At 32.5% G+C, this 27,827-nt stretch overlaps 1 pseudogene; it reads left to right on the top strand.

The window, feature by feature from the left end:
* The first annotated feature begins 12,167 nt into the window (after nt 1–12,167).
* On the top strand, nt 12,168–14,549 carry LOC127807478 (berberine bridge enzyme-like 8; annotated as a pseudogene).
* Nucleotides 14,550–27,827: the final 13,278 nt, after the last annotated feature.

Below are 27,827 nucleotides of genomic sequence, written 5' to 3' on the forward strand. Positions count from 1 at the left end.
TGTAATTATTACATATTTTCTATGGAAGCAATTAAACACTCTTAACGTTTTATAGAAAATATGTGTATGGTACAAGCATTTAAAGCTATTTTTTCATGAAATTCATTTTCCAAGAGGGTGGGGTGGTTTTTGTTTTCTAAGCAATGCAATCAAATACACCCTAAGTGTCAAAAGAGACAAATCCCGGAAAAAAATATTCTTTTTGTTCGTTCTTTTAAAAAGTATTAACAAATCCAAAGTGCATATATAGTTTGTTGCATTAAAACGTGCCGTTACGTACGTACCTGTTAAACAGTAGTAAACTTGTAATTTAATTAGTCTTAGCACACAGCTTTAATGCAATTAATTAAAACATGCCGGTTAATAACGTAATTAAAAACGTAAAGAGAAGCTAGGATTCCTACAACAACATCAAGCCTTCCATCATGAAGATTCCTCACTATCAGTTGCTGCTTCTGGTTTCAATAATGCTTCCGTTTCCATTTCTTCAGGCGGCATCAAAATCCACCCAAGAAAATTTTTCTGTCACCCCTTCTCCATAAAATTGGAAACCCTCCCTTTTGTAAGGGCCCACTGTCACCCCTTCTCCCCCGCCCTTCTCCCTCTCTTGCTTTTGCTCGCTACCTTGCCTCTCTCTCTCACTCTAGGCTTTGCCCTTACCCTCGTCGTCCGCAGCTCGTTCTCGCTCTCGCCTCTCGTTGCTCCGTCGCTCGTTGCCTCTCTCTCGCTCCATCTCCCTCGTCGGCTCGCCTCGCCCATGCTGGTGTCTCGCTCTCCGTCACTCACTGCCTCTCTCTTGCTTCGTTGCTTCATCGCAGCTTTGCACCTTCATCGGCTCTCCCTCCATCGCTCGCCCTCTCAGAATTGCCCTTGTGGCCAGTGGCTCGCTCTTGCCTCTTGCTCTGTCGCCTCAGGGGCCATTTTTACATTTTGTCTCAGGGTCCCAAAATTTCATGTACGGCACTATTGTTGATGTGGAGGGAAGAATCCTTGACAGAAAATCCATGGGTGAAATCTCTTGGGGGCTATAAGAGGAGGAGACGCCAGCTTGGAATTGTCCTTTAATGGAAGCTCAAGCTGGTTGTTGTGCCTAACCCGGTGACGGTTTTCCGGGTGGCCAGAACCATTGAAGAAGGCTCTACCGAGCTCGTTTTTTCAATGGCAGAACGTCGCGGCGAAGCTGCGGAAGGATCTCTTTATCAGGCTGGAAGTGAGAGTGGACGTTAATGGAAGCGGAGTGGCTAAGAAGACGGTGAAGGTTTCATTCGTCGCCATGTTTCTAGGTCAAGCTGGGAAGCTCGTTGAATTGATGAAAAAGAGGTTCCCTGGATTGGGATTAAAGAGAGCCGACTGCAAGGAAATGCCTTGGATTGAATCCACCCTCTTCTGGGATAATGTTCTAGAGGGGACCTCGACTAGGGTTTTGCTCGACAGGAAACATCACAAGAAGGATTTCTACAAGATGAAATCCAATTACGTTGTTGAACCCATCTCCATGTCTGGGTTGGAATCCATATGGAAGAAGATGATCGAGCTGGAGAAGATAAGGCTAATGCAGTGGAAGCCATATGGAGGAAGAATGAGCGAGATTTCGGTGTCTGAAACCCCATTTCCGCACAGAGATGCGTTGTTCAAGATCCAGTACCTGGTCTTCGCTGGAAGGAAGAATCCCTGAACGCCTCCAAGAAATACGTGAAGGTTGCAAGGAAGTTCCATGGTTTCATGGCTCCGTATGTTTCCAAGAATCCATGACGGGCATTCTTCCCCTACAGAGGAGCAGTCCAAGCTGCAATGCTACATACGATGAAGCAAAAGGCGGCTATGGATGGAAGTATTTCGAGAGTAATTTCGATAGCCTGGTGCTAGTGAAGACCAAGTATGATCGTACAACCTTCTTTAGGATCGAACAAAGCATTCCTCCTCTAAGATTGATGTAATAATAAGGGTTTCATTGCATGTAACGTGTTTCTATGATGGGTTTGGTTGATAAGTTCATGATTCTAATAATATATATGTGCTCTCTATCTATTAAGAGTAAGATAATGCTACCCACACAATCTCGGTGATAATTTTGCTGACAACCTCAAGTTATAGCAATATTTTGACATTAAAATATCGCGATAACTTGAACATTATTTTGAAACCAAAATAATTTGAATCTTCACCCAATTAGTCTTATCTCTCTTCAAATGACCCACATGATTCCCCCCTCTCGATCGGATATCTCTCTCTTCACTCTCTCTCTATGTCTCTCCACCACGTCTCCAAAACAAGATCTCATAGATAAATAAAAAATAGTTGTCTTTCTAATAAATGTGAAACACTCTGCATGACATCTGAAAAAATAACTTCTTAGATAGAGCTTGGTGGCTAAATTTTCACTAAGTAACTTTGATTCTCATAGACCAAATTATCAACTTCTTGTTTTCTTGTCCTGTCATTTGAAAAAATAAAAATACACTACTACAAAATAGAGTATAAAAAGTTAATAAGTTATATATATGTATATATATATATATATAGCTTGATTCAATTACCATTACCTGATTGAAGTTACAAATTGTGACGTCTTGTTGCTGCTTATATGAATTGCACTAATATATGGTATCACCTAATGTTGAAAAGAAAAAAGAAATTAACACACTATATAATATAATTAAAAAATAACACACAAGTTCATTGTACTTACCTTGAGCATTGAACCCAGAATTTGGTAAGCTTGCGGCATCAAAGGGTAAGGTGGTAGGCATTGAAAGTAAGGAACATGTTGCTGGAATCTTACAACTTCATTAATATGAAAGTTATAAGGGGTAAATGTTTGTGTATTATAAGGGGTAAATGCTTGTGTGTCAACTCCAATGGATAGCTAACATTTGGTTTAGTTGCGTGAGACTAAAAATACATAAAAATAATAAATTTCTCTACACTGGAGATCTTTCTAGTCTTGGGTGCACGCCCATGTCTTTGAACAGCTAGAGGACTATAAAACCCATTCTTTTCACAGAAATCTTACCAAGGTAACCAGTGGTATTAGTACTTGTCAAAAAACAACTCTTCAATATTGATTCATTTTTGTTTAATTTTGATTAAAACTCTTCCCATCATGTTTAACAATAATGCACAGTTCTCATTAGAAATGACAACCAATTCAGCAACATTATCTATTTTTTTTTTATAATTTATGATATCGTTGAGACTCGATGTTGCATTTCCAATCATCATAAGCAACTTTCATCCTTGTGTGAGACATTTTAAATCCTTCCACCCACATGCTAAGATATACTTTTATAAAACTTTCTCAATATTTAGTTTAGTAAGAACTGACAAAGTATGCTTGCATAAAATATCCCTCTAAATTCCAACAATCAACAAGCACATTTAACCTCACTTTTCCCCTCATCGCAATAAGCAATAAAATGAAACTTTTTATGTTTATCTCCAACCATTCACATCAAATGATCCATTTCTCTTATTAAGACATAAACTTCACAGTATAATTTCCCAGTCAACTCTTTTTGAAATTCATTAAACTTTGAATTAGTGTATGCACTTTGAAATTGCTTTTCTATTTCAAAATGTGTTACACAAGGAATCCATGAAGTAAAAGACTAGAAATCATAACGATTTTTCTTTTTTACCTTGCTTCTTAAAGCGTTATTGTACTTCTCTACAAATTGCTTCAATGTTGTCTTTGAGTTTCCATAACAATCAAAGAATGCATTCATAACTTTCACTATGTTGTGTGGTTGACATATTATCCCATAACATGTCCTTTACAAATGTAGGAATCCAACGATGTCTCTCTTTGTACAAACTACCTAACCACTCATGTTAATGAAGATCGAACTCATTAATGAACTGATCCCATTTTTCTTCAAATTTTACCTTTTCCAAAGATTCATAAACAACATTGTGCAACACATTTTTTATTTTTTCATACAATCTATAGCCCCTTAGCTTTTTTGGCACCTTTTTTATTATATGCCATAGATACCAATAATGCCGAGAATTAGGAAACACAACCTCGATTACAAAAATCCTTTCTGGCGGGTGTAGTTAGTCATTCAATATTAACTAATTATATTGGAGGTGATTTCAACCGCTTATCGTGGTGGGAGGCAACTGGCAAGAGATGATTTGTGGAGGTATACATATAACATATATATGCATATTCGCACACACATACATATGTATTGTCAATCGTCACTGGTCACCGTGATTGGTGGTTTTCTGCAATTAGAGGCAATCACCTAACACTCAAGGATCCATCAACCACATACCTAAAAACCAGTGAAATCCAATGGCCAAATATCCTTAAATCTAATGGCAACCAGCAAGATCGAATGGCGATCGAGATAAGAGATGAGATAGGAGAAAACAAAGAAGAGAGAAGACAAGCAAGATCGAATAGCGGGGGGTGATCGACGACAGCTCCCAGGGGTGATGGAGATGGCGGGCGCGGTCGACAACATGCATGGCATGTATGCAAAACACCATTAGCCCCTAACTTTTTCTAATGACATTTTATAATTGTAACAACCTTATAAATTCGTAAGTAAATTATAAAACTAAAAATTGATTAAAAATTTGTAATAAACCAAAATTTTTAATAATTACAATAAATTAAAAATGCCTTTTAAAATTATAATAAATTTTAAAATTCTATTTTTTTCTAATTATCCTTTGAAAAATATATATTATTTGGGATAATACAATTAAGCGTGTTTAAATTTCAGTTAGGATTGAAAACTAGACTAGAGTAGATCAAAAAATCTAGTTTAGTTCGAATTCTGATCCAAAAACTTAAAAAATCAATTTTTGATTCGGTTTTAAATTTGAATCAAATATAGAATAAATTACCATATATATTAACATATATATATATATACCTATTTTTATAAATACTATTGTATTTACAATAGTACTTATTATTGTTAATACTGCAATACTAATATATATTTGCTGTAAATATTATTATAAATACATCAATATACAAATTTACTATATTGTTTATACGTACATATATAAAAATTAAATAAGACTGAACCAGATCAGACTTAATCGAATCAATTCAATTCTATCCCGATCCCGCTCTTTATGTACAATTCGATCTTTGATTTAAAATTTTTATCAATTTCCATTTGGATTGGGTTCAATTTTATAGGGATAAATTCTAACACCCCTAAATACTGTCACGTGACAAGAATGGTGGCCCTAGAAGCAAGATTTAAGAAGAAGAAGAAGAAGAAGAAGAATATTATTATTATTATTATTTTACACTTTAAATAATTATTATTATTTCAATTTTTGTTGCTATATCAACGTCAAATAACATAATAATTATTATGTGACACAGATAATAGATCAAAATTTTATATTATTTTATACTTTAAATTTTAGTTAAATTTTTAAAAAAAATCATAAAACAAATTTGTCAATAAACTAATGACAAATTATTGTTTAAGCCATAATTATCTTTTTTTTAATATATTTTCTATAATTTAGAGGGTTAACTAAAAGAAATCTTAGTTTCTTGTCTCTCGTGTTGGGTAACTATAATTAAAATTCTTGTAATTATTATATAATTTTACTTTAAAAATTATTTTATTTTGAAATTAAAATTTAGCCTGAATTTAAAAGAATATATGAAAAATACCTCAAAGTTATATATTTTAATTTCTCTTAATAAAAAAAAATAAATTTTTAAGATCATAGTCAAATCAGTCCCTTATACTATATTTTTTGAAAAAGAAAACAAGGAAAATAATATAACTTTGAGAGGGGTGCAGAAAAGGTAAATATAAGAAAATAAAGGTAACTTTTACTATTTTGCAATTTTCATTTACAAGAAAACCTTAGTTACAGAAATACCCCCTGATTCCATCTGATTCTCGTGCATCCCTTTTGGATGGACCACAAGGGACCCGGATTAAGATGGTTGAGGGTGCAATCACTATGTGCTCTGTTATGGCTCCTACAATTTGCTTTTACTTTTCTTTTCACTTTTTATTTTTCTTAACAAAAATAAAAAAATTTATAGACATGAGTGTGACCCTAATAAATTTGAAATACTTAGTTTTTTTTTAGTTTATCTGTATTGTTCACATTTATAATTTTTATATGAAGACAACTAGTTAAGTATTTAAGTTATTCAAGTGTCTCCATCAGTTTCCGTAAGAGCTCTTCATGCCTGGCAACTGTTTTCATAGTCTATTCCAAATTTTTGACTCGTTGTTTCATAGTTAGGCTCTGATACCACTTTGATACAACTGTGGAGACAATACTCTTTCCTCTACTTATTTTTAGTTAAGGAGAGAAAAAAACCCCATAGATTTTCAAGTCATTAAAATGAGTAAAAACCTTCAATATTCAAACAAAATTGTTGTTGCAAAATAATTTTGATGTTTATTTTTATTACAATAAGAAATATATAACGGTTAGTTTACAACTATCTCCCTACTAAATAACAAAACAGAATCCATAACTTAATAACCCATAATTAGTCCAATCACTACTAACTATTCTTAAATATATGACTGGCTTATTCAATTGAAACTAAATCAAAAAGAGAAATAAATAAATTAATTAAAATATATATATATATATATATATTGGGATTGTATCAATATAATTAATAAGGATTGCCGACTTTGGCCAAGCTGATTTTGAAATATAATGTCAAGAAGTCAAGAGAGATATATACATAGTGTTACTAATTTATTTATTTATTTATTCTCGTTAGAGTTACTCATTTACTAAGATATATAGGTGTTGAATAAATTTATGTGGTTTGTGTTTCAGGTCACCATTTCCTGTCAATGACTATCACATTGTTGAATATGAAGATAAGTCCAATGTCACATCAAATGAAATAATATTGAAATAATATCTTTCACATCAAATGAAAAATACATATATATATATATATATATATTGGACTACATCAACTTCCTCCTCTTGAAAACCCCTTGTCCTCGTGAGTCTAATTCAACTACGACGGCCATAGAACTTCAGAATTTTCACAAAAAAATGTCTATTTCCTCGTCTGCCTCATTATTTATTATTCACGTAAATTTCAATCATGAATAGTCTTTTACAATGATGTCGAGGACAAAATTTTTCCTTACTCTTGAAACATAATCATTTCTTCTTTTTGTCATCTATTTCTTCTATAGTTAATTTCTTGATTGAGAATGTTGCCAATCTTGGATGAGGTGAGATCACGAGCTTCGTATAACCGAGCCAACCCAATAGCTGAAGACAATGTAGTTGGATTATTAACCCGTGTGAATGGACTCTTTGAGGCCTCCCACAGAGCAGCTGAGTTGTCAAATTTGCTCCATTGGTCCTGTATTAGCTAATAATTTCTCAAACCTATCCTGGTAGTCTTGTATTGAACTAGTTTGTTGTAATTGAATTAATTCAGCAAAGAAATTCATATATTGATTTGGCTCATACCTTGAGTTTAGCCCATCCCCAAATTCTTCCCATGTGACTATGCACAATTCTTGGTGTAACAATTGATACCACAAATGAGCATCTCCATCTAGATGGAATGATGCCAAAGAAACTTGATCAAGTATAGGAATCTGATCATGTAGTTGAAAGAATTGCTTTGCCTTGAACAGCCAGATAGTATGTGTAATATCCTAGTATTTTGAGAATAAAATAATTAATTTTTTATTTTTAACATCAATTAGAGATTATAATTGAAAAAAAAAATTAATGGGTTTAGAGTTAGTGGGCTAAGTTGAAAAAATAAAGACTAAGCAAATGGGCTTAGAGTTAGTAGGCTAAATTGAAAAAATAAAGACTAAGTAAATGGGCTTAGAGTTAGTGGGCGAAGTTGAAAAAAATAAAAGGCTAAATAAATGGGTTAATTAGTAGGATAAGAAAATATGTTTAAAATTAATGAATTAAATAAAAAAATGATCTATTTAGAAGAATATTTAGTGAAAAATAATTAAGGTGACAAAATAATTAAAGATAGTAGGTGAAATAATTGAGAAATGTGGGAGACAAAGTAGAGTGTAAACAAATAATTAAAAATTATAAGTGAGATTTAGTGAAAAATAATTAAAGATGATAAGTGAAATAATTGAGAAACGTGGGAGACAAAGTAAGGTGTGGACAAATAATCAAAGATAATGGGTGAAATAATTGCGAAATGTGGGAGACAAAGTAAGGTGTGGATAAATAATTAAAGATTTTTAGTTAAATTTAGTGAAAAATAATTAAAGATAGTGGGTCACTATAATTATATTAAGCTTAATTCAACCTCCTATAAATAGAGGAAACTTGAAATGTTTGAGCATTTAAATTAGAAGAAGAAAGGTTGAAAGAAAGATTTAAGAGTGAAAAAGAGATTTAAAAAAGAGAAAGAAAAAAAAATAGAGAGAGAGAGAGAGAGAAAAATACCAAAAAAAATTCCTAGAAAAATCGTATAGGCTGGATTTAGTAGTTTGTGTGAAAATTTGTGGTAGAAGGCATTATTGGATGCGCAAATCGAGACTTTGTTGGAATATAAAAGAATACCGAATCGCTCCACGAGAAGGTGAGTTATCTTCAAAAATTTCTTGAAAATTTTCAAAAATATGATAATGATATTTTAGAATTTTTTATGATGAAATTGGAAGAGAAATATATGATTGGTATTTATTATGAATTTTTGAGGCAATAGATGCTTGAAAATCAAAGATAAAATGAGAAATAAATAGAATATGGATTCTAAAAATTATGAGGAAATTTATGGGGTTTATGAATATTGTTTTAGGAATTATTGTGAAGAGAAATTGAGAAAATTTTATGAAAAGCTATTTATTTCATAATCTGGAGGAAATAATAGGAGAAAATTGGAGAAATTAGGAAAATTAGAGAAAATTATAAATCTGATTTTCTTAAGTAATTATGATACCCAGGATACGTTAAGATTCATAATTGAGTATGATTAGAAGTCCGACGCCAATTTTGAGGCAAAATTATGTTAGGGGCAAAATTGTCTTTTTGTAAGGTAAGTGGTACTTCCCAACCAGATTTAGTTTTATGAAAATGTTTGGTTTGTAAGTTGTTCGACCCCAAAATCTGATTTTAAGTAAATGATTTTATTATGTTGTCATGCCATGATGTGAGTATGTTATGTAGTTTGCATTTACATGTTTGATGATGAAATATACATATGAGCATGATGAGATTCACGGTCATAAGTTGCATGGGTTTGGGATTAGGTACTGGCTCCGTTACTTTTCCAAGAGTGCACCTATACACCTCGGTCTGGCATGGAGACTAGAAAAATGGCAGGTAATCTTAAGGTGCAGTCAACCCAAACATGAGATTTATAATGTTATGTGCATTGCATACATACATAAGCATTAAATATTTTGTTCTCTTACTTAGATGATTCATTATCTAACTTGGGATTTGCCTCTGGAATATTCAAACGTTCCAGAAGAAGATTGTAGCAGAAACGAGAATGAATGAGACATATAATAGCACTTAGCAAAGTGCATGATGAGTTATATGATCAGTTGAATATATGTTATGTAACTCATGTATTTATGTTCTGTTAATTTGAATTCTGAACGTTTGAGAAATGATAATGTAAAACCCTATTTAGGGTTACTGTTAGTTGAAAACTTATGTTATGTATTAAGTCATGTTGAGAAATTTATGTTCCCGTGATGTAAAGAATTGATTTATGATTAATATTATGATATTAGGTTCGATTCTTGCTTTCGCTATTGATGTTTATGTAATTTTTTCTCGAGATAAATGTATGAAAATTTTGGGATGGATAAGAGTAATGATACAATTTAGTTTTAGTAGTATTGAAAAAAAAAATTATTATCCTAGAATTGTCCTAAGTTTTAATGTACTCGAAAAACGGAGCGTTACAGTAGGATTGCTCTTCCCATCATAGTGAGGGAAATCGATCTTTACGATTTTTGGAACAAATGACATAGTGCTCCTTACCTCTGTGGCATTTCGTTGAGCATGTGGCATGATGTTTGAAGCACTAGGATGGTCAGCAGCATCTTGGGTATGGTTGGCAATTTCTTCAACCCGATTGCTAAGACCCTATTCTCTTTATTATTTTCATGTCATTTTCAATTTTCATTTTTCCAAAACAATAAAAACGTGTTTATTTTCATTTTTTCAAAAACACATTTTGAAAAATAAAAAAAAATGTAAAAAAAATTCAAAACAACAAAAAGTCGATTTGGTAGTTTTCATCACAAACAAATTAACTCAAAATTTTCAAAACGCAGAAATCGTTACAAACAAAAAGAACGCGTTTTCAACAATTTCAAATCTGTCACTCAAAACAAAAAACTAAAATTAAATTCAAAATAAAAAATTAAAATAGGAAGAGAACAACCCCTAACTTTTTCTAATGACATTTTATAATTGTAACAACCTTATACATTCGTAAGTAAATTATAAAATTAAAAATTGATTAAAAATTTGTAATAAACTTAAAATTTTAATAATTACAATAAATTAAAAATTACTTTTAAAATTATAACAAATTTTAAAATTCAATTTTTTTTCTAATTATTCTTTGAAAAATACTATTTGGGATAATACAATTAAGGGTGTTTAAATTTCAGTTAAGGTTGAAAACTAGACTAGAGTAGATAAAAAAACTCAGTTCAATTTGAAACTGAATAAGTTCAGTTCGAATTCTGATCCAAAAAACTTGAAAAATCAATCTTTGATTTGGTTTCAAATTTGAATCAAATATCGAATAAGTTATTATATATATTAACATATATATATATATAAATACCTATTTTTATAAATACTATTGTATTTGCAATAATACTTATTATTGTTAATACTGTAATACTAATATATATTTGCTGTAAATATTGTTATAAATACATCAATATATAAAATTTATTATATTGTTTACGTGTTTTCATTATTTTAAAAAATTAAAAACTAAAAATTACTTGAAAATGACAAAGAGAACGCAGTTTTAGTGTCTTGTCTCTCATGTTGTGTAATTATAACTAAAATGTCTATAATTATTATTTAATTTTACTTTAAAAATTATTTTATATTGAAATTAAAATTTTACCCTGAATTTTAAAGAATTTATGAAAAATACCACAAAGTTATATATTTTAATTTCTCTTAAGAAGAAAAAATTAATTTTTAAGATCATAGTCAAATCAATCCCTTATACTATATTTTGTGAAAAAGAAAAAAAAAGGAAAAGAATATAACTTTGAGAGGGGTGCAGAAAAGGTAAATACAAAAAAAATGAAGGTAACTTTTACTATTTTTCAATTTTCTTTTACTAGAAAACCTTAATTACAAAAATACTCTCAGATTCCATCTGATTCTCGTGCGTCCCTTTTGAATGGACAACAAGGGATCCAGATTAAGGTGGTCGAGGGTGCAATCACTATGTGCTCTGTTATGGCTCCTACAATTTACTTTTATTTTTCTGTATTTTTCACATTTGTAATTTTTATTTGAAGGCAACCAATTAAATATTTAAGCTTTTCGAGTGTCTCCATCAGTTTTCGTAAGAGCTCTCCATACCCAACAATTGTTTTCATGGTCTTTTCTAAATTTTTCACCCATTATTTCATAGCTAGGCTTTGATATCACTGTGGTATATTTGATATCACTTTGGTACAGTGGTTGAGACGATATTCTTTACTCTACTTATTTTGACTTAAGCAAAGAAAAAAAATATAGATTTTTATTGAACTAATGAGTCAAAAATTTTGACTATTTTGAAAATGTTAAAAGATGGTTTTTATAATTTCACAATTTACCTTTTTGCGTGCAAAAGAAACAAACTTGAACTAAACTGAAAACTCTAGAGGAAAACAGCAAAAGAAACAAACTTGAACTAGACTGAAAAAAGACATGAATGACGTGTGCATGACGTAGAAACAACAACGCGTGCGTGCGTATACATGCTATAAAGTAGACCACTAATTAACGACTGATTTGAATATTAATAATGAGGAATAATACCTATGCCAATTAACCATGAAGAACGCTCGATGTCAAAAACCCAAGATGGTTACGCTTTTGCCTTCTTAATTTGGCTTTTGAATGGTCAAACATTTGTGGCTAGAACTAGCTAGAAGCCCTCCATTATCCACTTCTCTAACCCGAACACGTCCTTATAAATACCAAACCCAAACCTCCAACACATCACAGATTCAAAAGCAAGAACCCCAAAATGACAACTTCAACTTTTGTATTATTATTAGTTTCAACGTTCCTGCAGGCTGCATTTCTTCATCCTTCTACTTCATGGGCAGCTTCAGATTTTAACCTTCAGGCATTCATTCAGTGCCTCGACAGCCATTCCGATCCTTCTTTTCCGGCCTCGCCGGCCGTCTACACTCCCAACAACTCTTCCTATTCTTCTGTTCTTCAGGCTTACATTCGAAACCTCAGGTTCAACGAATCTTTCACCCCCAAACCAGTGCTCATTCTCACTGCAGTGCACGAATCCCACATCCAGGCCTCCATTATTTGCGGCAAAGCTCATGGCCTCCAGATGAAGATCCGAAGTGGCGGCCATGATTACGAAGGAATCTCGTATTGGTCTGATGTTTCCTTCTTTATTCTTGACCTGTTTAACTTTAGATCCATCAATGTCAGTATAGAAGACGAGACCGCTTGGGTTCAAGTTGGCGCAACTCTTGGCGAAGTCTACTACCGAATCGCCGAGAAAAGCAAAACCCATGGCTTCCCCGCCGGACTTTGCCCGACACTTGGCGTTGGCGGCCACATTAGCGGCGGTGGATATGGTAATGATGTTGTTAAAGATTAGAACGTTTTGAGTTAATTAGGTTTATTTTGGCATCTATTTAGGGGTTGTTAATGAAAAATTATAAAAATTGCTCAAATACCAACATTTTTATTACTAACTTAGAGATTTAGAAATATATATTTTAAAAAACTGTTCTTAAATCATCTCCATTTCTTTGACATTTAAGAATTGAAAAACATAAAAAATAAGTCATCTAAATTATTTAGAAATGAATGCTTTCTAAAATTTAAAAAGCTATCGTTTATATATAAACACACATACTAGAGAGAAAAAGTTCGATTTACGTGAACTTTTGATTTTTTTTCTTACATTGATTCGGTTCGATTATTTTTTTTTCAAAATTAAAGTTTATTTTTCAATTTTCAATTTTTGGTTTGATTTTCTAGTTAGAAGAACCGAACCAATTGAACTTCAAGATAATATTGTTTTGTTGTTTATAAAATGACTTTATTTTATTCTATTTTGTGTGTTTTTTATCAATTATTTTGATATTTTTTTTTTTTTTTGTGTTTCTTTCATTTCATTCAGTTTTGATTCTGACATGTTTATTTTCATACAGGTAATATGATGAGGAAATACGGTCTCTCTGTCGATAACGTTGTTGACGCACAAATAATCGACGTCAATGGCAGGCTTCTGGACCGAGAGGCCATGGGTGAGGACTTGTTCTGGGCCATCACCGGCGGCGGAGGATCCAGCTATGGAGTCGTTCTCGCCTACAAAATCAAACTGGTGGCTGTCCCCGAAACAGTGACTGTCTTCCGAGTCAAACGAACCCTAGGCCAAAACGCCACCGACCTCGTTTACCGCTGGACGGAAGTGGCCGACAAGTTGGACCAAGATCTCTTCATCAGACTGATAATAGACGTCGTCAACAGCAGCACGACCGGCGAAAAGACGATCCGGGCATCGTTCTTCACCTTGTTCCTGGGAGATTCCGAGAGGCTCCTCTCCGTAATGAACCAGAGCTTCCCCGAACTGGGTTTGAAAAAATCAAATTGCACCGAAATGAGCTGGGTTGAATCGGTTCTCTACTATTACGACTTCCCCCCCGGAAAGCCGGTGAACGTTCTACTGAGTAGAACTCCCAAAAATCTCACCCATCTGAAGAGGAAATCGGACTACTTGACGAAACCAATTCCAAAAGAAGGTCTGGAATTCATATGGAAGAAGATGATCGAGCTGGAACATCCGGTGCTGACGTTCAACCCCTACGGAGGGAAGATGGCGGAGATCTCGCCGTCTGCGAAGCCGTTTCCCCACCGCGCCGGAAACATCTGCAAAATCCAGTACGCCACGGACTGGAACGAAGATGGCAAAGAGGAGGCGAACTACTACGTGAATCTGACGAGGAAGCTACACGATTATATGACTCCATTTGTGTCCAAGTTTCCGAGACAAGCTTTCTGGAATTACAGAGATCTGGTTATGGGATTAAGTATTTCATGGGGAATTACATGAGGTTGGTGCAGATAAAGACGAAGGTGGATCCTGATAATTTCTTCAGAAACGAGCAGAGTATTCCAGTCGCTCCACATGCAAGGAAATAATTAAGATGAAGGCTTTATAGCATTATTATAGAACAAGCTTCTTCGATTTGTGTACCACACCTATATATATATATATATATTGTTTCCTCTCGATCGATACTGTACGAAGATAGAAAATATATTGTATTTTTAGTTTACAGGGATTGTAAAATTAGTAAAGAATAAATGGAAGAAAATAAAAGCATTGTTCTACTTTTACTCGTGTTATGATGAAAATGGCGTTCTTATACGTAATTCCTACTTGTGTTATCCATCCATTTAATAATAATTTTTTTACTTGTAACGTTATGCATAAAAGAAACTTACTTGTAATGTTATGTATACAAGAAAATTTATGAAAATTAAACCTATATACTATAATTGCTTCTCTAATATCAGTGTTTTGATATATAATCCAAGTGTCAAAAGAGACTAATCCCGGAAAAAATATTCTTTTTGTTGGTTCTTTTAAAAAATATTAACAAATCCAAAGTGTATATATAGTTTGTTAACTGCATTAAAACGGGCTGTTACGTACCTGTTAAACAGTAAACTTGTAATTTAATTAGTCTTAGCACACAGCTTTAATGCAATTAATTAAAACATGAAGGTTCATAACGTAATTAAAAACGTAAAATCAACGTAGTTACTGTATCAATTTGATGCTCTCCTATAATTAGTAGTAAAGAGAAGCTCGGATTCCTATAACAACATCAAGCCTTCCATCATGAAGATTCCTCACTATCAGTTGCTGCTTCTGGTTTCAATAATGCTTCCGTTTCCATTTCTTCAGGCGGCATCAAAATCCACCCAAGAAAATTTTCTTCACTGCCTTCGTAAGAAATCTCACATTTCCAACCACCCAATTTCCACGGAAATCTTCACCCCAACCAATTCCTCCTTCTCATCCCAATTTCCACGGAAAACTTCACAGCCGGAGGATATGGGAATATGGTGAGAAAATATGGCTCGCTCTTGCCTCTTGCTCCTTCGTCTCATGGGTTTATTTTTACATTTTGCCTAAAGACTTCAAAATCTCAAGTATGACATTGTTCACTACAAGAAATTTGAGATTTAACGATGGAACCGTCACTAAATCCATAAATCCGTCACTAATATTAGTGACAGATTAGCATGCTGAAATCATCGTCACTAATTTTTTTTTGCAACGGATCCGTCGCCTCTCTAGCGACGGATCAGCAATTGAAATTTTCCGTCGCTAAATGTATTCTTTCTAAATTTAGTGATGGAAATTTCAGTTGCTATTTTTTTTAAAAAAAATTATTTTAGCCATGAAATATTTTGTCGCTATTTTTTTAAAAATTGTTTTATAAAATATATTTTTTATTTTTTTCATATAAACTAAAAATTAAAAATTAAAAAATAAATAAAAAATATTTTCACCACGTTAGAAAAAGAACACTACAATCCTAACAAGAATGTGGGGAGGCTAATCATGGTGACTCACCCGGCCAACAGAGACTAGACTAGTGCACACTGCGCACAAGGAGCCTCCCTCACTTGAGAGATTGCTCTCACACTGTCGCTGGTGAGACTCGATCCTTGGTCATTGGTCCAAACTTCACCCCTACCAACCAGATGAGCTGCCCATGTAGGGGTGGGGGGCGCACGGGGTGAGCAATTTCACCTTTTGGACCAATAAAATTATTAAAAAGGAAGAAAATTAATTAATATTAAAAAATTACACTTAAATATTTAAACTTTAAATATAACCAAAAAATAGAATAAAATTACAATCCTAACAAACATTTCTAATAATTTACTAAAAACAAACAAAACATATAAACAAATAAAATAAGGCAAAAAAAAAAAAACATAAAAAATATATGAACAGTAAATAACATAATAAATAAATTTTTAATAAAATAATGTAAAAAAAAACATATAAAAGAAAGAAAAGAACATTTCTAATAATTCACTTAAAAGACCGAGGTTGCAACAACCAAAAAAGAAAGAAAAAAATTAAAAAAAATTAAACAGACAAAAATGAACCGAAAACACTACAAATTTACTGTATTTAACATTAGCAGCAAACAAATTTTAAAAATAAAAAATAAAATAAATATCCAAAATATTAAAAAATAAAAAGAAATAATTTAATACAGCAAGAGAACCTTGGCGATGGTGATGGTGAGGGCGAGGGGCTGCAAGCGAGAGATGCGGGCTAGGCAGCGAGCAAGGGCGAGCCGCGAGCGAGAGCGACAAAGCGAGAGACTAGGGTAAGCAACCGAGAAGTGAAGGCGAGGGCGAGGACGAGTCTTGAAAGGCGAGGGTGAGGACGAGTCTTGAAAGGCAAGGGCGAGGGCGATGCAGCAAGCGAGAGGCAAGAGCGAGGACGAGACAGCGAGCAAGAATGGGGGCGAGGGAGAGGCAGCGAGCGAGATGAGAGAGCGAGAGCGAAAGAGCCAGAAAAGAGGACTTAGAGATTTGGGAGGAGGAGGGGAACTTAGGGATTTGGGGAGAGGTTTGGGGACTTGGAGATTTTTGGGGGAAGAGGTGGGGAGATTCTCACCCTCTTGAAATTTTTTTTAAAATTTAAAATTTAAATAAAAAATAATATAATTTATAAAAAAAATTAATAATTATTTAATTGAAAAAAATAATATAATTTAAATAAAATTTTATTATTAAATAATTTAAATAAAATATTATTGTAATTATCTAAAATGTGGTAATAAAATAATTTAAATTAAAATTTATTTGAAAATTTAATTATATTATAAATCTAATAATTATAATAAATTAATTTGATATATTGAATTATTTATTAATAGTTTGTTATCTTAAAAAAATAATTTTTTTATAAATAAAAATTATATTAAACGAAACCTACATAATATCTATAAATTACTAGGGTAAATTTTGAGTTTCACAAAAAAATTTTAAAAAATAAAAATTCAAAACTTCCATCGCACTTAGGATTCCCAATTACATAGTGGAACAATGCCAAAGGCAGACCCCATCTGATCAACACAATGGGTTCTTGATTGCTAAATTTCATCTATAACACAGAGAGAAAATAAGAGAGGACAAAGGATAAAGAGATATATTTATTATTTTTTTTGTCAACATTAATGTTTTATACATAACACTTAAACTTAAAAAATAAAAATTAACCCCTATAGTTTTTTTATAATATAACTATTAAGGGGGAAACCATTCCATATCTTCATCCAAAAATTATTCTGAACTTATCTTGATACTCCTTTATTCTGCTCATTTTAACAAACGCTATTTAAATATATTAATTAAATATTTTTTTATATTTTTTTTATTTTGTAACAAGAATAACACATGTCACTTCTCTAATTATTTATTATGAATAACTTAATTGTATATTTAATTGTGTTACAATGTCTATATATTAAATAGTGATATATGATAATATTATCAAGTATAAGACACAATGTCATCCATATATTATGGTTTTTAAACTTTTTAGTTTAGCCAAAAATTTTCCTATTTATAGAGAAAGAAATTGACAAGATAGCTCCTAGACTTCTTTCCATATAATGTAATCCCTCAATATTGTTTCATTTTTTTGATTTCTAAAATTTAAAATAAAGAAAATTTCAATAATATTATGATTTTTAAACTTTTTATTTATTTTTTCAAATGTAGTGTTTGTTTACATTTTGTACACATTTAATAAATATTATAAATAATTAATTATTATACATTTAATATATTTTTTATTTTATGCACATGAAATATATTAATTGATATAGTTAGAATTTAGCAATATTATGATTTTTAATATCAATATATTTATTTAAATTTTATAAATTAATTTTTTTATATTCATCTCATGTTTAAATGTATATTTAATTTTTTATAAAATTTAAATATTTATATATTTAAATATTCATCCCAAATTTAAATACTTATAAATTAATTGAATAAAAATTAAAAATTAAAAAATTAACATTAGTGACAGATTGAATGTTCCCTCGCTAAATTAGCGAGGGATTTGGATAATCTGTCGCTAACTTTAATTTTTTAATTTTTTTGTTATTTAAACTAATTTTAAATTTAAAATTTTAATTTTAAAGTTAGCAACAAAAAATTTATTTTTATTTGGATGTAGGACTTATTTAGTTTATGCGTTTGTGTGAAATCTCTAGAAAATTTATGCTTTTTAGCCTAAAAAAATATTTGGACTCTTGGACTTTTAAGAAGCCTTTACTCATGACACAACACTCATCTATTAGAATAAAACAAGAATATCACTGGTTTGAAAATAAGAAAACTATATTACAACATAAAGGAAAGAAATATATCAAGAAAAAGGATGAAATATTAATATAAAACGTGTTGTTACATACCTATTAAACAGTAAATTTGTAATTTAATTAGTCTTAGTACACAATTTTTAGGAATAAGTGTGCATATTTATAAAAGAATATGGAGTAATCTTAAATAATCTAGGATTCAGATTCTTATAGATAACGTTTATCTTGATTTTTTCTAATTCGTCTAAAATTAGGATTTTGATAGATGAAATTTATCCCTATATTTTATATTTCTTTAAGAATTAAAATTATTTATGAATAATATTTTATCTTGTCGAAAAAAATTTTGGATGTCAAAATTATTTAGTTTACATGTTTGTGTAGAACTCCCCCCATATGGGAAATTTACGTCTTTTAATCCAAAAAGATATTTTGAGCTCTTAGACTTTTAATGGATCTTTACTCATGAAACAACACTCATCTATTATAATAAATCAAGAATATTTATTGGGCTGAAAATAGGAAAATTATATTATAACATAATTAAGGGAAAGAAATATATCAAGAAAAAGGAAAGAAATATTAATATAAAACATGTAATTTAATATAAAAAGGAAAGAAATATTAAACGGTAAACTTGTAATTTAATTAGTCTTAGCACACAGCTTTAATGCAATGCAATTAATTAGAACATGCCGGTTAATAACATAATTACAAACGCAAAATCAACGTAGTTACTGTATCAATTTGATGCTCTCCTATAAGTAGTAAAGAGAAGCCAGAATTCCTACAACGACATCAAGCCTTCCATCATGAAGATTATTCACTATCATTTGCTGCTTCTGGTTTCAATAATGCTTCCATTTCCTCCTCTAGACCAAGTATGATCCTACAGCCTTCTTTTGGAACGAACAAAGCATTCCTCCTCTAAGATTGATGTAACAATAAGGGTTTCATTGCATGTAACGTGTTTCTATGATGGGTTTGGTTGATGAGTTCATGATTCTAATAATATATATGTGCTATCTATCTATTAAGAGTAAGATAATGCTACACGCATAGGTGATAATTTTGTTGACAACCTCCAGTTATAGCAATATTTTGATATTAAAATATCGTGATAATTTAAACATTATTTTAAAACTAAAATAATTTGAATCCTCACCCAATTAGTCTTATCTCTCATCGAATGACCCACATGATTCCCTGTCTCGATTGGATATCTCTCTCTTCATTCTCTCTGTCTCTTCACTGTGTCTCCAAAACAAGATCCCATAGATAAATAAAAAATAATTGTCTTTCTAATAAATGTGAAACACTCTCCATGACATCCGCAAAAATAACTTCTTAGATAGAGCTTGGTGGCTAAATTTTCACTAAGTAACTTTGATTCTCGTAGACCAAATTATCAACTTCTTGTTTACTTGTCCTGTTATTTGTAAAAATAAAAATACACTAACAAGTAGAGTATAAAATGTTAATAAGTTACATATATATATATATATGTAGCTTGATTCAATTACCATTACCTGATTGAAGTTACAAATTGTGACATCTTGTTGCTGCATATATGAACCCACTATAATATAATTAAAAAATAACACACAAGTTCATTGTACTTACCTTGAGCATTGAACCCAAGATTTGGTAGTCGCCACCAACCATCATAGTCGGTGATTTTCAGCAATAAGAAACAGTCACCCGACATCCTTATTCTCATCGATCAACATACCAAAAAATTAGTAAAATCTAATAGCCAAATTTCGTGGATCTAAGCTTAAACTTTTGACCAAATCTAATATGAGTAAATGCATTGGCAGTTGCCACCAACCACCGTGGCCGGTGATTTTTGACAATCAGAGACAATGACCTGACACCCTTATTCTCATCGACCAATATACCTAAAATTCAGAATTTTTTAAAATTTTAGGGTGGGCATTTAGAAAAAAAAATAAAAAAATATTAAATTACTATATATAATAAATTTTTTAAAGATCCAAGATGGGCAACTGCGCACCCTTCGCTGTACGTGGCTCCGCCACTGCCTGGACTTTCTTGTGTGCAAACTTCAATAGATATGCTAACATCTAGTTTAGTTGCGTGAGACTAACAATAAATCAAAATAATAAATATTTGGTATGTTTAAGTAAATTATAATTTTTTAAACAGAATTTTGAGATAAAATGTAATCATGTACCTCAATTTTCTCTTTCTTTTTCTGGATTTTTTGTTTTCATATTTTTTCTTCTTCAGAAACAAACTTCTCTACATTGGAGACCCTTCTAGTTTTCACCAAAAACTATAGGACTATGAAGCCTATTGTTTTCACCAAAAACCTTACCAATGTCACCAGTGGTATTAGTACTTGTCAAAAAACAACTCTTCAAGATTGATTCATTTTTGTTTAATTTTGATTAAAACTCATCCATCATGTTTAACAATAATGCACAGTTCTCATCAGAAATGACAACCAAGTCGGCAACATCATCTAATTTGCTTTATAATTTATTATATCGTTGAGACTCGATGTCGCATTTCCAATCATCATAAGCAACTTTCATTCTTGTGTGAGACATTTTTAAATCCTTCCTCCCACGTGCTAAGATATATTTTTTTGAAACTTTCTCAATATTTAGTTTAGTAAGAACTGACTAAGTATGCTTGCATAAAATATCCCTCTAAATTCAAACAATCAACAGACATATTTAACCTCACTTTTCCTCTCATTGCAATAAACAGTAAAATGAAACTTTTTATGCTTATCTCCAACCGTTCACATCAAATAATCCATTTCTCTTATCAAGACATGAAACTTCAGAGTATAATTTCTCAATCAACTCTTTTTGAAATTTTTAAAACTTTGAATTAGTGTATGCACTTTGAAATTGCTTTTCTATTTCAAAATGTGTTACACAAGGAATCCATGAAGTAAAAGACTGGAAATCATAACGATTTTTATTTTTTACCTTGCATCTAAAAGCGTTATTGTACTGTTCTACAAATTACTCCAATGTTGAATTTGAGTTTACATAGCCATCAAAAAATACATTCATACTTTCACTATGTTGTGTGGTTGACATACTAGCCCAAAATATGTCCTTTACAAATGTAGGATGTAATACCCTATGTTTAGATAAGGTTGTCACGTAATTTTAATAAGTTTAGAATACCGAAAAATAGATTTTATAGCAATTTCAAGTATCGAATCAACTATAGGGAATACCTCAGAGTGAAATTGTCTAAAGAAAATTATAGGGTCTCGACGAGCGTTTTGAGATAAGATTTATGACATCGAAAGAAATCGAATCGGGAACAGTTTTCGGTACAGTTAAAATATAACTGTCATTTAGGCTGTAAAACCGAATCGTTGTAAGAGACTCCCGAAAAATCAACGGAACCCTAGGGGGCTCCGGTTTTGCATAATGAACAACCCTTCAGTGGTTTTAGGAGGAAACAACAGCCCGGTAAGGATACTGGGGCGAAATCGTCCAAATCAAGTAACTTTAAAGCTATTAATTTCGCATTTTCAGTACTATAATGTCAATTAATTCAGTATTTGAGGTTATTATTGTAATTAAAAAATTATTCTAATAAATTTATGATAAAATTTGAGATTTAAATGTATAAATTTGTTATTAATATAGTACAATATATATAACATTATATATATATATTAATATGTATATACGTAGCAGTGCCTCTGCAAATCTCCATGCCTTAGATAACTTTAAGCCCATGCCCTTGAACCTTCACCCATGCCCTGCAACACCATTCTTCAAGCCATGCTCTGCCACTCCACGCCTCTGTAAAAATCTTCATGCCCTGCAAACCGAACGTAGGTTGGAGTGTCTTAAACGCATTGAGGGATAGCCAGCCAATGAGGAGAGGGGAGGATCGCTTATAAATAGAAGGAGAAGAGATGGAGGAAAGCAAGAAATGGGAAGCCACAACCGAGAGAGAAAGCGAGGGCCAAGAGGAAGCCAGAGAGGGAGATCGAGAGAGAGAGAGAGAGAGAGGGAGAGAGATCGGAGGAGAGCGCTGGAGCCGGAGGGCGCGGCTACAGCAGCCGCAAGGCTGCTGTTACAGCAACCAGGCGCGGAAATGGCCGCTGGTAGCGAGCAGGGTTGCGAGCAACGGCTAGGCGCGGGATCGAGGTGCTGCGCGAGCAGCTTTCAGCAAGGTCGGAGACCAGTGCTCGGCCATCGGGAGGCACCAGCGGTCGGCAAAGGTGGCGGCGGCCCGTGGGCAGCGGCGGGCACAGGTGCTGGCCGGTTGCAGGCGCAAGGAAGAAGAGGAAGAGAAGAAGAAGAAGAAGGAAGAAGAAAAAGAGAAGAAAAAGAAGAAAGAAGGAAAATAAGGAAGAAGAAGAAGAAGTTGCAGGTGTTTGCGCGGGAAGCAGGGGAGAGAAGCCGGAGACCAGTGCTCGGCCATCGGGAGGCACCAGCGGTCGGCAAAGGTGGCGGCGGCCCGTGGGCAGCGGCGGGCGCAGGTGCTGGCCGGTTGCAGGCGCAAGGAAGAAGAGGAAGAGAAGAAGAAGAAGAAGAAGAAGAAGAAGAAGAGAAGGAAGAAGAAAAAGAGAAGAAAAAGAAGAAAGAAGGAAAAGAAGGAAGAAGAAGAAGAAGTTGCAGGTGTTTGCGCGGGAAGCAGGGGAGAGAAGGAGGAAGAAGAAGAGAAAAGAAGAGAAGAAAAAGAAAAAGAAAAGGAAAAGAAAAGAAGAAAGAAAAATTAGGAAAAAATAGAGAAAATGTTAGAAAAACTTTATAAAAATTATAAAAAAATAGGGAATTATGTTTCGGTGATATCCCGAAGATTTTGGTGAGAAAAATAGTCCGGGCATACGTTTCAAGGATAGGGCACACATACCAAGAAAATTCAAGATGCTAAGTTAAGATGAGTAAAATTTCTTAGAAAATTTTATAAATTCAAGAATATTATTTTATGAATTATCGTAGTGAAATATTTGAGAAAATATTTTAGAAATATTTAATCTGGATTTATTGAGGAAAAAATAGGAAGAAATAGATAGAAAATTATAGAAAATGCCAGAAATTATGAAAAAATAGGTTTTAATGTTTATTTAAATAATTATGGTGATTAGGATACTTTGAGGCTGAATTTGAAGAGACTCGTGCAAATTTTGAGGTTGGCACGTAAATCGAGACAAAGCACGAATATCGAGGTAGCCTGATAAGCTTGAAAAGGTAAGTGATACTCCCCAATTAAAGTTAGTTTTATGGAAAATGCTTGGTTTATGTTCCTCAAAAATGTTTACATCATATTGACATGCCCTGATATGTATCCAACACGTAAACTGCATCCATGACATGACTATGAAATGCATAAATACACGTTGATATCATTGATCACTCGCATTTGAGGCCGTAGGGAGTACGAACTAGCATCGCTACTTTACCAAGGGTGCACCCATATACCTTGGCTTCGAAAGAAGGGGGCCGCTAAAATGGTAAGTAGCATAAGAGGTGCAGTTGACACCTACGAGGTAAGACATTGCATACACACATGACATAGCATTATGTACCCTTACTTAGATGATTCATCATCTAACTTGGGTTTTGCCCCTGGAATATTCAAACGTTCCAGGTAGAGATTGTAGCAGATTCAAGGATAAATGAGGCATGAAACGGCACTTAGCAGAGTGCATAAAGAATGAAATGTATATAGCTCATGTATTCTGAATGTTTTGAGAAATGTTGAAGATGTAAGATTTGATTTATGATCAATGTTAAGATATCAGGTTTCGATCTTTGCTTCCGCATTTGATGTATATAGTGATTCTCTTAGGAGAAAAATGATTGGGAATTCTGGAACGGATTCGAGGTAATGATGTGGTTTTGCCTTAGTGTTTGAAAGAAAAAAATTTATTGTTCCGAAATTGTCCCAATTTATAACGCGTCGAAAAAAAAAAAAAAGGGGCGTTACATAGGAACCCAACCATGTCTCTCTTTGTACAAACTACATAACCACTCATTTTAATGAAGACCGAACTCATTAATCAACTGATCTCACTTTTCTTCAAATTCTACCTTCTCCAAAGATTCATAAATAACATTGTGAAACACATTTTTTATTTTTTTGTACAATCTATAGCCCCTTAGCTTCTCTACCACCTTTTTGATTATATGCCATAGACACCAACGATGCTAAGAATTAGGAAACACAACCTCACAAAAATCCTTTCTGTCAGGTGGAGTCAGACATCCAATATTAACTAATTATATTAGAGGTGATTTCAACCGTTTATCGTGGTGGAAGGCAACTGGGAAGAGATGATTTGTGGTGGTATACATATAACATATATATACATATTCACACACACATATATACGCACTATTGGTTGTCATCGGCCACCGTGGCTTATGGTTTTCAGTAATCAGAAGCAATCACCCAACCGGCAAGGACTCATCAATCAACATACCCAAAAACCAGCGAGATCCAACGGCCAAATCTCCTTATATAAAATGGCTACCAACAAGAATATCGAATGATGATCGAGAGAAGAGATGAAAGAGGAGAGAACATAAGAGAGAGGAAACAACAAACAAGATCGAATAGCGGGGGCGGTCGAAGCAAGATTTAACAACTACAATAATAATAATAATAATAAACAAGATTTGTGGTGGATATGTATTATATAGTCATAAACTATAATAAATGGCTGCCGCTTAGAAAAGCTCATCATGGAGCTGAATCCTCTGCATCTCAACATCTTCCATAAACATTGCCATCAAATATTTATATGAGCGTTTGCATCAAACAATAATTAAGTTATTCAATATTGATGTGATAATAAATTAAGAGATGTGGAATTTAATTAATTGTTACCCCCACACACACTTTTGATTTGTTACTATGTCAACGTCAAACAATATAATTATTATGTGTAGATAATAGATTGAAATTTTATATTATTTTATATTTTAAATTTTAGTTTAATTTTTTAAAAAAATACATAAAAGCTAATTTGTCAATAAACTAATGAAACAAAAATTTTGACTATTTTGAAAATGTTAAAAGATGGTTTTTATAATTTCACAATTTACCTTTATGATTATATTTCGACATTCATTATGCCTAAAATTGTTTAAGCCAATATTATCATTTTTTTAATATCTTGTCTATAATTTAGAGGGCTAATTAAAAGAAATCTTAGTATCTTGTCTCTCGTGTTGGGTAACTATAACTAAAATTCCTATAATTATTATATAATTTTACTTTAAAAATTATTTTATATTGAAATTAAAATTTAGCCTGAATTTAAAAGAATATATGAAAAATACCTCAAAGTTATATATTTTAATTTCTCTTAAGAAAAAAAATTAATTTTTAAGATCATAGTCAAATCAATCCCATATACTATATTTTTTGAAAAAGAAAAAAAAGGGAAATAATATAACATTGAGAGGGGTGCAAAAAAGGTAAATACTAAAAAATAAGATCATAGTCAAATTCAAAAATTGCTTGTTGAAGTCTGCCCATTGTGCAGTGACTTCAGTTTAAGTGAATTTCATCATAGATGAAATCTGCCCAGCACTGTGTTGGGCGGACTTCATCACATATAAAGTCTGCCCAGCTATTGGGCGGGGGCGGATGATGAAATCGACCCAGCACTATGCTGGGCGGACTTCAACACAGATGAAGTCTACTCGTTCAGTTTGAGTGGATTTCATCTATGATGAAATTAACCTAAACTTTATTTAAACGCGTGCACGGTGTATTTGAGGCGAGGCGACAATTTTAAGATGGGATATTTTTGTCATTTGATGTCTTCAGTCATCCCATGGGTGAATCAATTCAGTCAAAGTAGAATAATCCAAAAAATAAAGGTAACTTTTACTATTTTTCAATTTTCATTTACAAGAAAACCTTAGTTACAAAAATACCCCCAGATTCCATCTGATTCTCGTGCGTCCCTTTTGGATGGACCACAAGTGTAATACCCTAAGTTTTATAAATAAATTTAATTCAATAAAGTATGTAATATGATATATATATGCTTAGTTTAATATGATAGGTAATTAATTCAGTGTATGCCAGAAATTAATTTATTAAGTGTGTGTATAGATAATTAATTTATATAAGTATAAGTAAGTAAATATGTAAATATAAGTATATAATTAAGTATATAAGTATATATGAAAATAAATACATGAAAATAAATATATACATAGCTTACTATTTATAATTTTGTATGTATGTATGTATGTATGTATGTAATCTTGTAAGTATATATATATGATATGCATATATATATATATATATTCATATATATGTAATAATAATAATAAAAAAAATCCATAAAATCCGAATTTTTGCAGAAGCAGCGCGTGCTAGAGCATGGCCGCTCCTGCAAATGACGGTTAGGAAGTGGGGGGGGCCATTAATGGCCGAGATGACCAGCGGTATGGCTTCTTGGCCACGTGGGGTTTCGATTGGAAGTTCGTGGCAAGGTTTTTGGCTATAAATAGCCAAGTTTGCGCAAGCCCACTCATCCGAAAAATTCAAAGCTTAGATCTAGTGTTTGGGTGAGTGTTTGAGAGATTTGTGAGTGGGCACTTGGTCTTTGAGTCGTGGGCATCGTTTCTGGTCATTTTGGTGGCTAACAGAGCAGCCAAGAGGGAGAATCGAAGCTTACCGAAAAAGTTGCGATTCGCGGGAGCCAAGCATTCAAACACAAAATCGAGGTATTTTGAGTTACTTTTCCTCAATTTTGATACTATATTTGGGTTCGGGAGGTCGAGATTTAGGGGGAGGGAAGCTTTTTTCAAAACTTGGGGCAGCCAAGGCATCGCCGGCGGCGAAATGGCAGCCGAAGAAGACGGCTGCAATCGGGCGCGTGGTGGCACGCGCCCGCGAGTGGGAAAAAGGTGCGTGCCTTCCACGCACCAGCCAGAAAGAAAAGAAAAGAAAATAAAATAAAAATAAAATAGATAAAATTTTGTAAATTTTTTTATTAAATTTAGAATGTTGTTTATGATTTATTTTGTGAAGAAATTTCTGGAAATGCTAAATTTATTAATTATTTAAGTAGATTTTTCTATTATGAAAATAAAGAAAAAATAATATTTTAATTCAGAAAATTCCAAGGAAATTTCATAATGTTAGAAGTATTATTTAAGAAATATTAGTGAAGAGAAATTAAATAAAATGAAAGATTAGATAGTTATTATGTAATAAGTATATATTTAGCTATTAAAATATATATATATAATAGGAATTTAA

Source organism: Diospyros lotus, chromosome 8 (genome assembly GCF_014633365.1).
Source record: "Diospyros lotus cultivar Yz01 chromosome 8, ASM1463336v1, whole genome shotgun sequence".
Lineage (NCBI taxonomy): Eukaryota > Viridiplantae > Streptophyta > Magnoliopsida > Ericales > Ebenaceae > Diospyros > Diospyros lotus.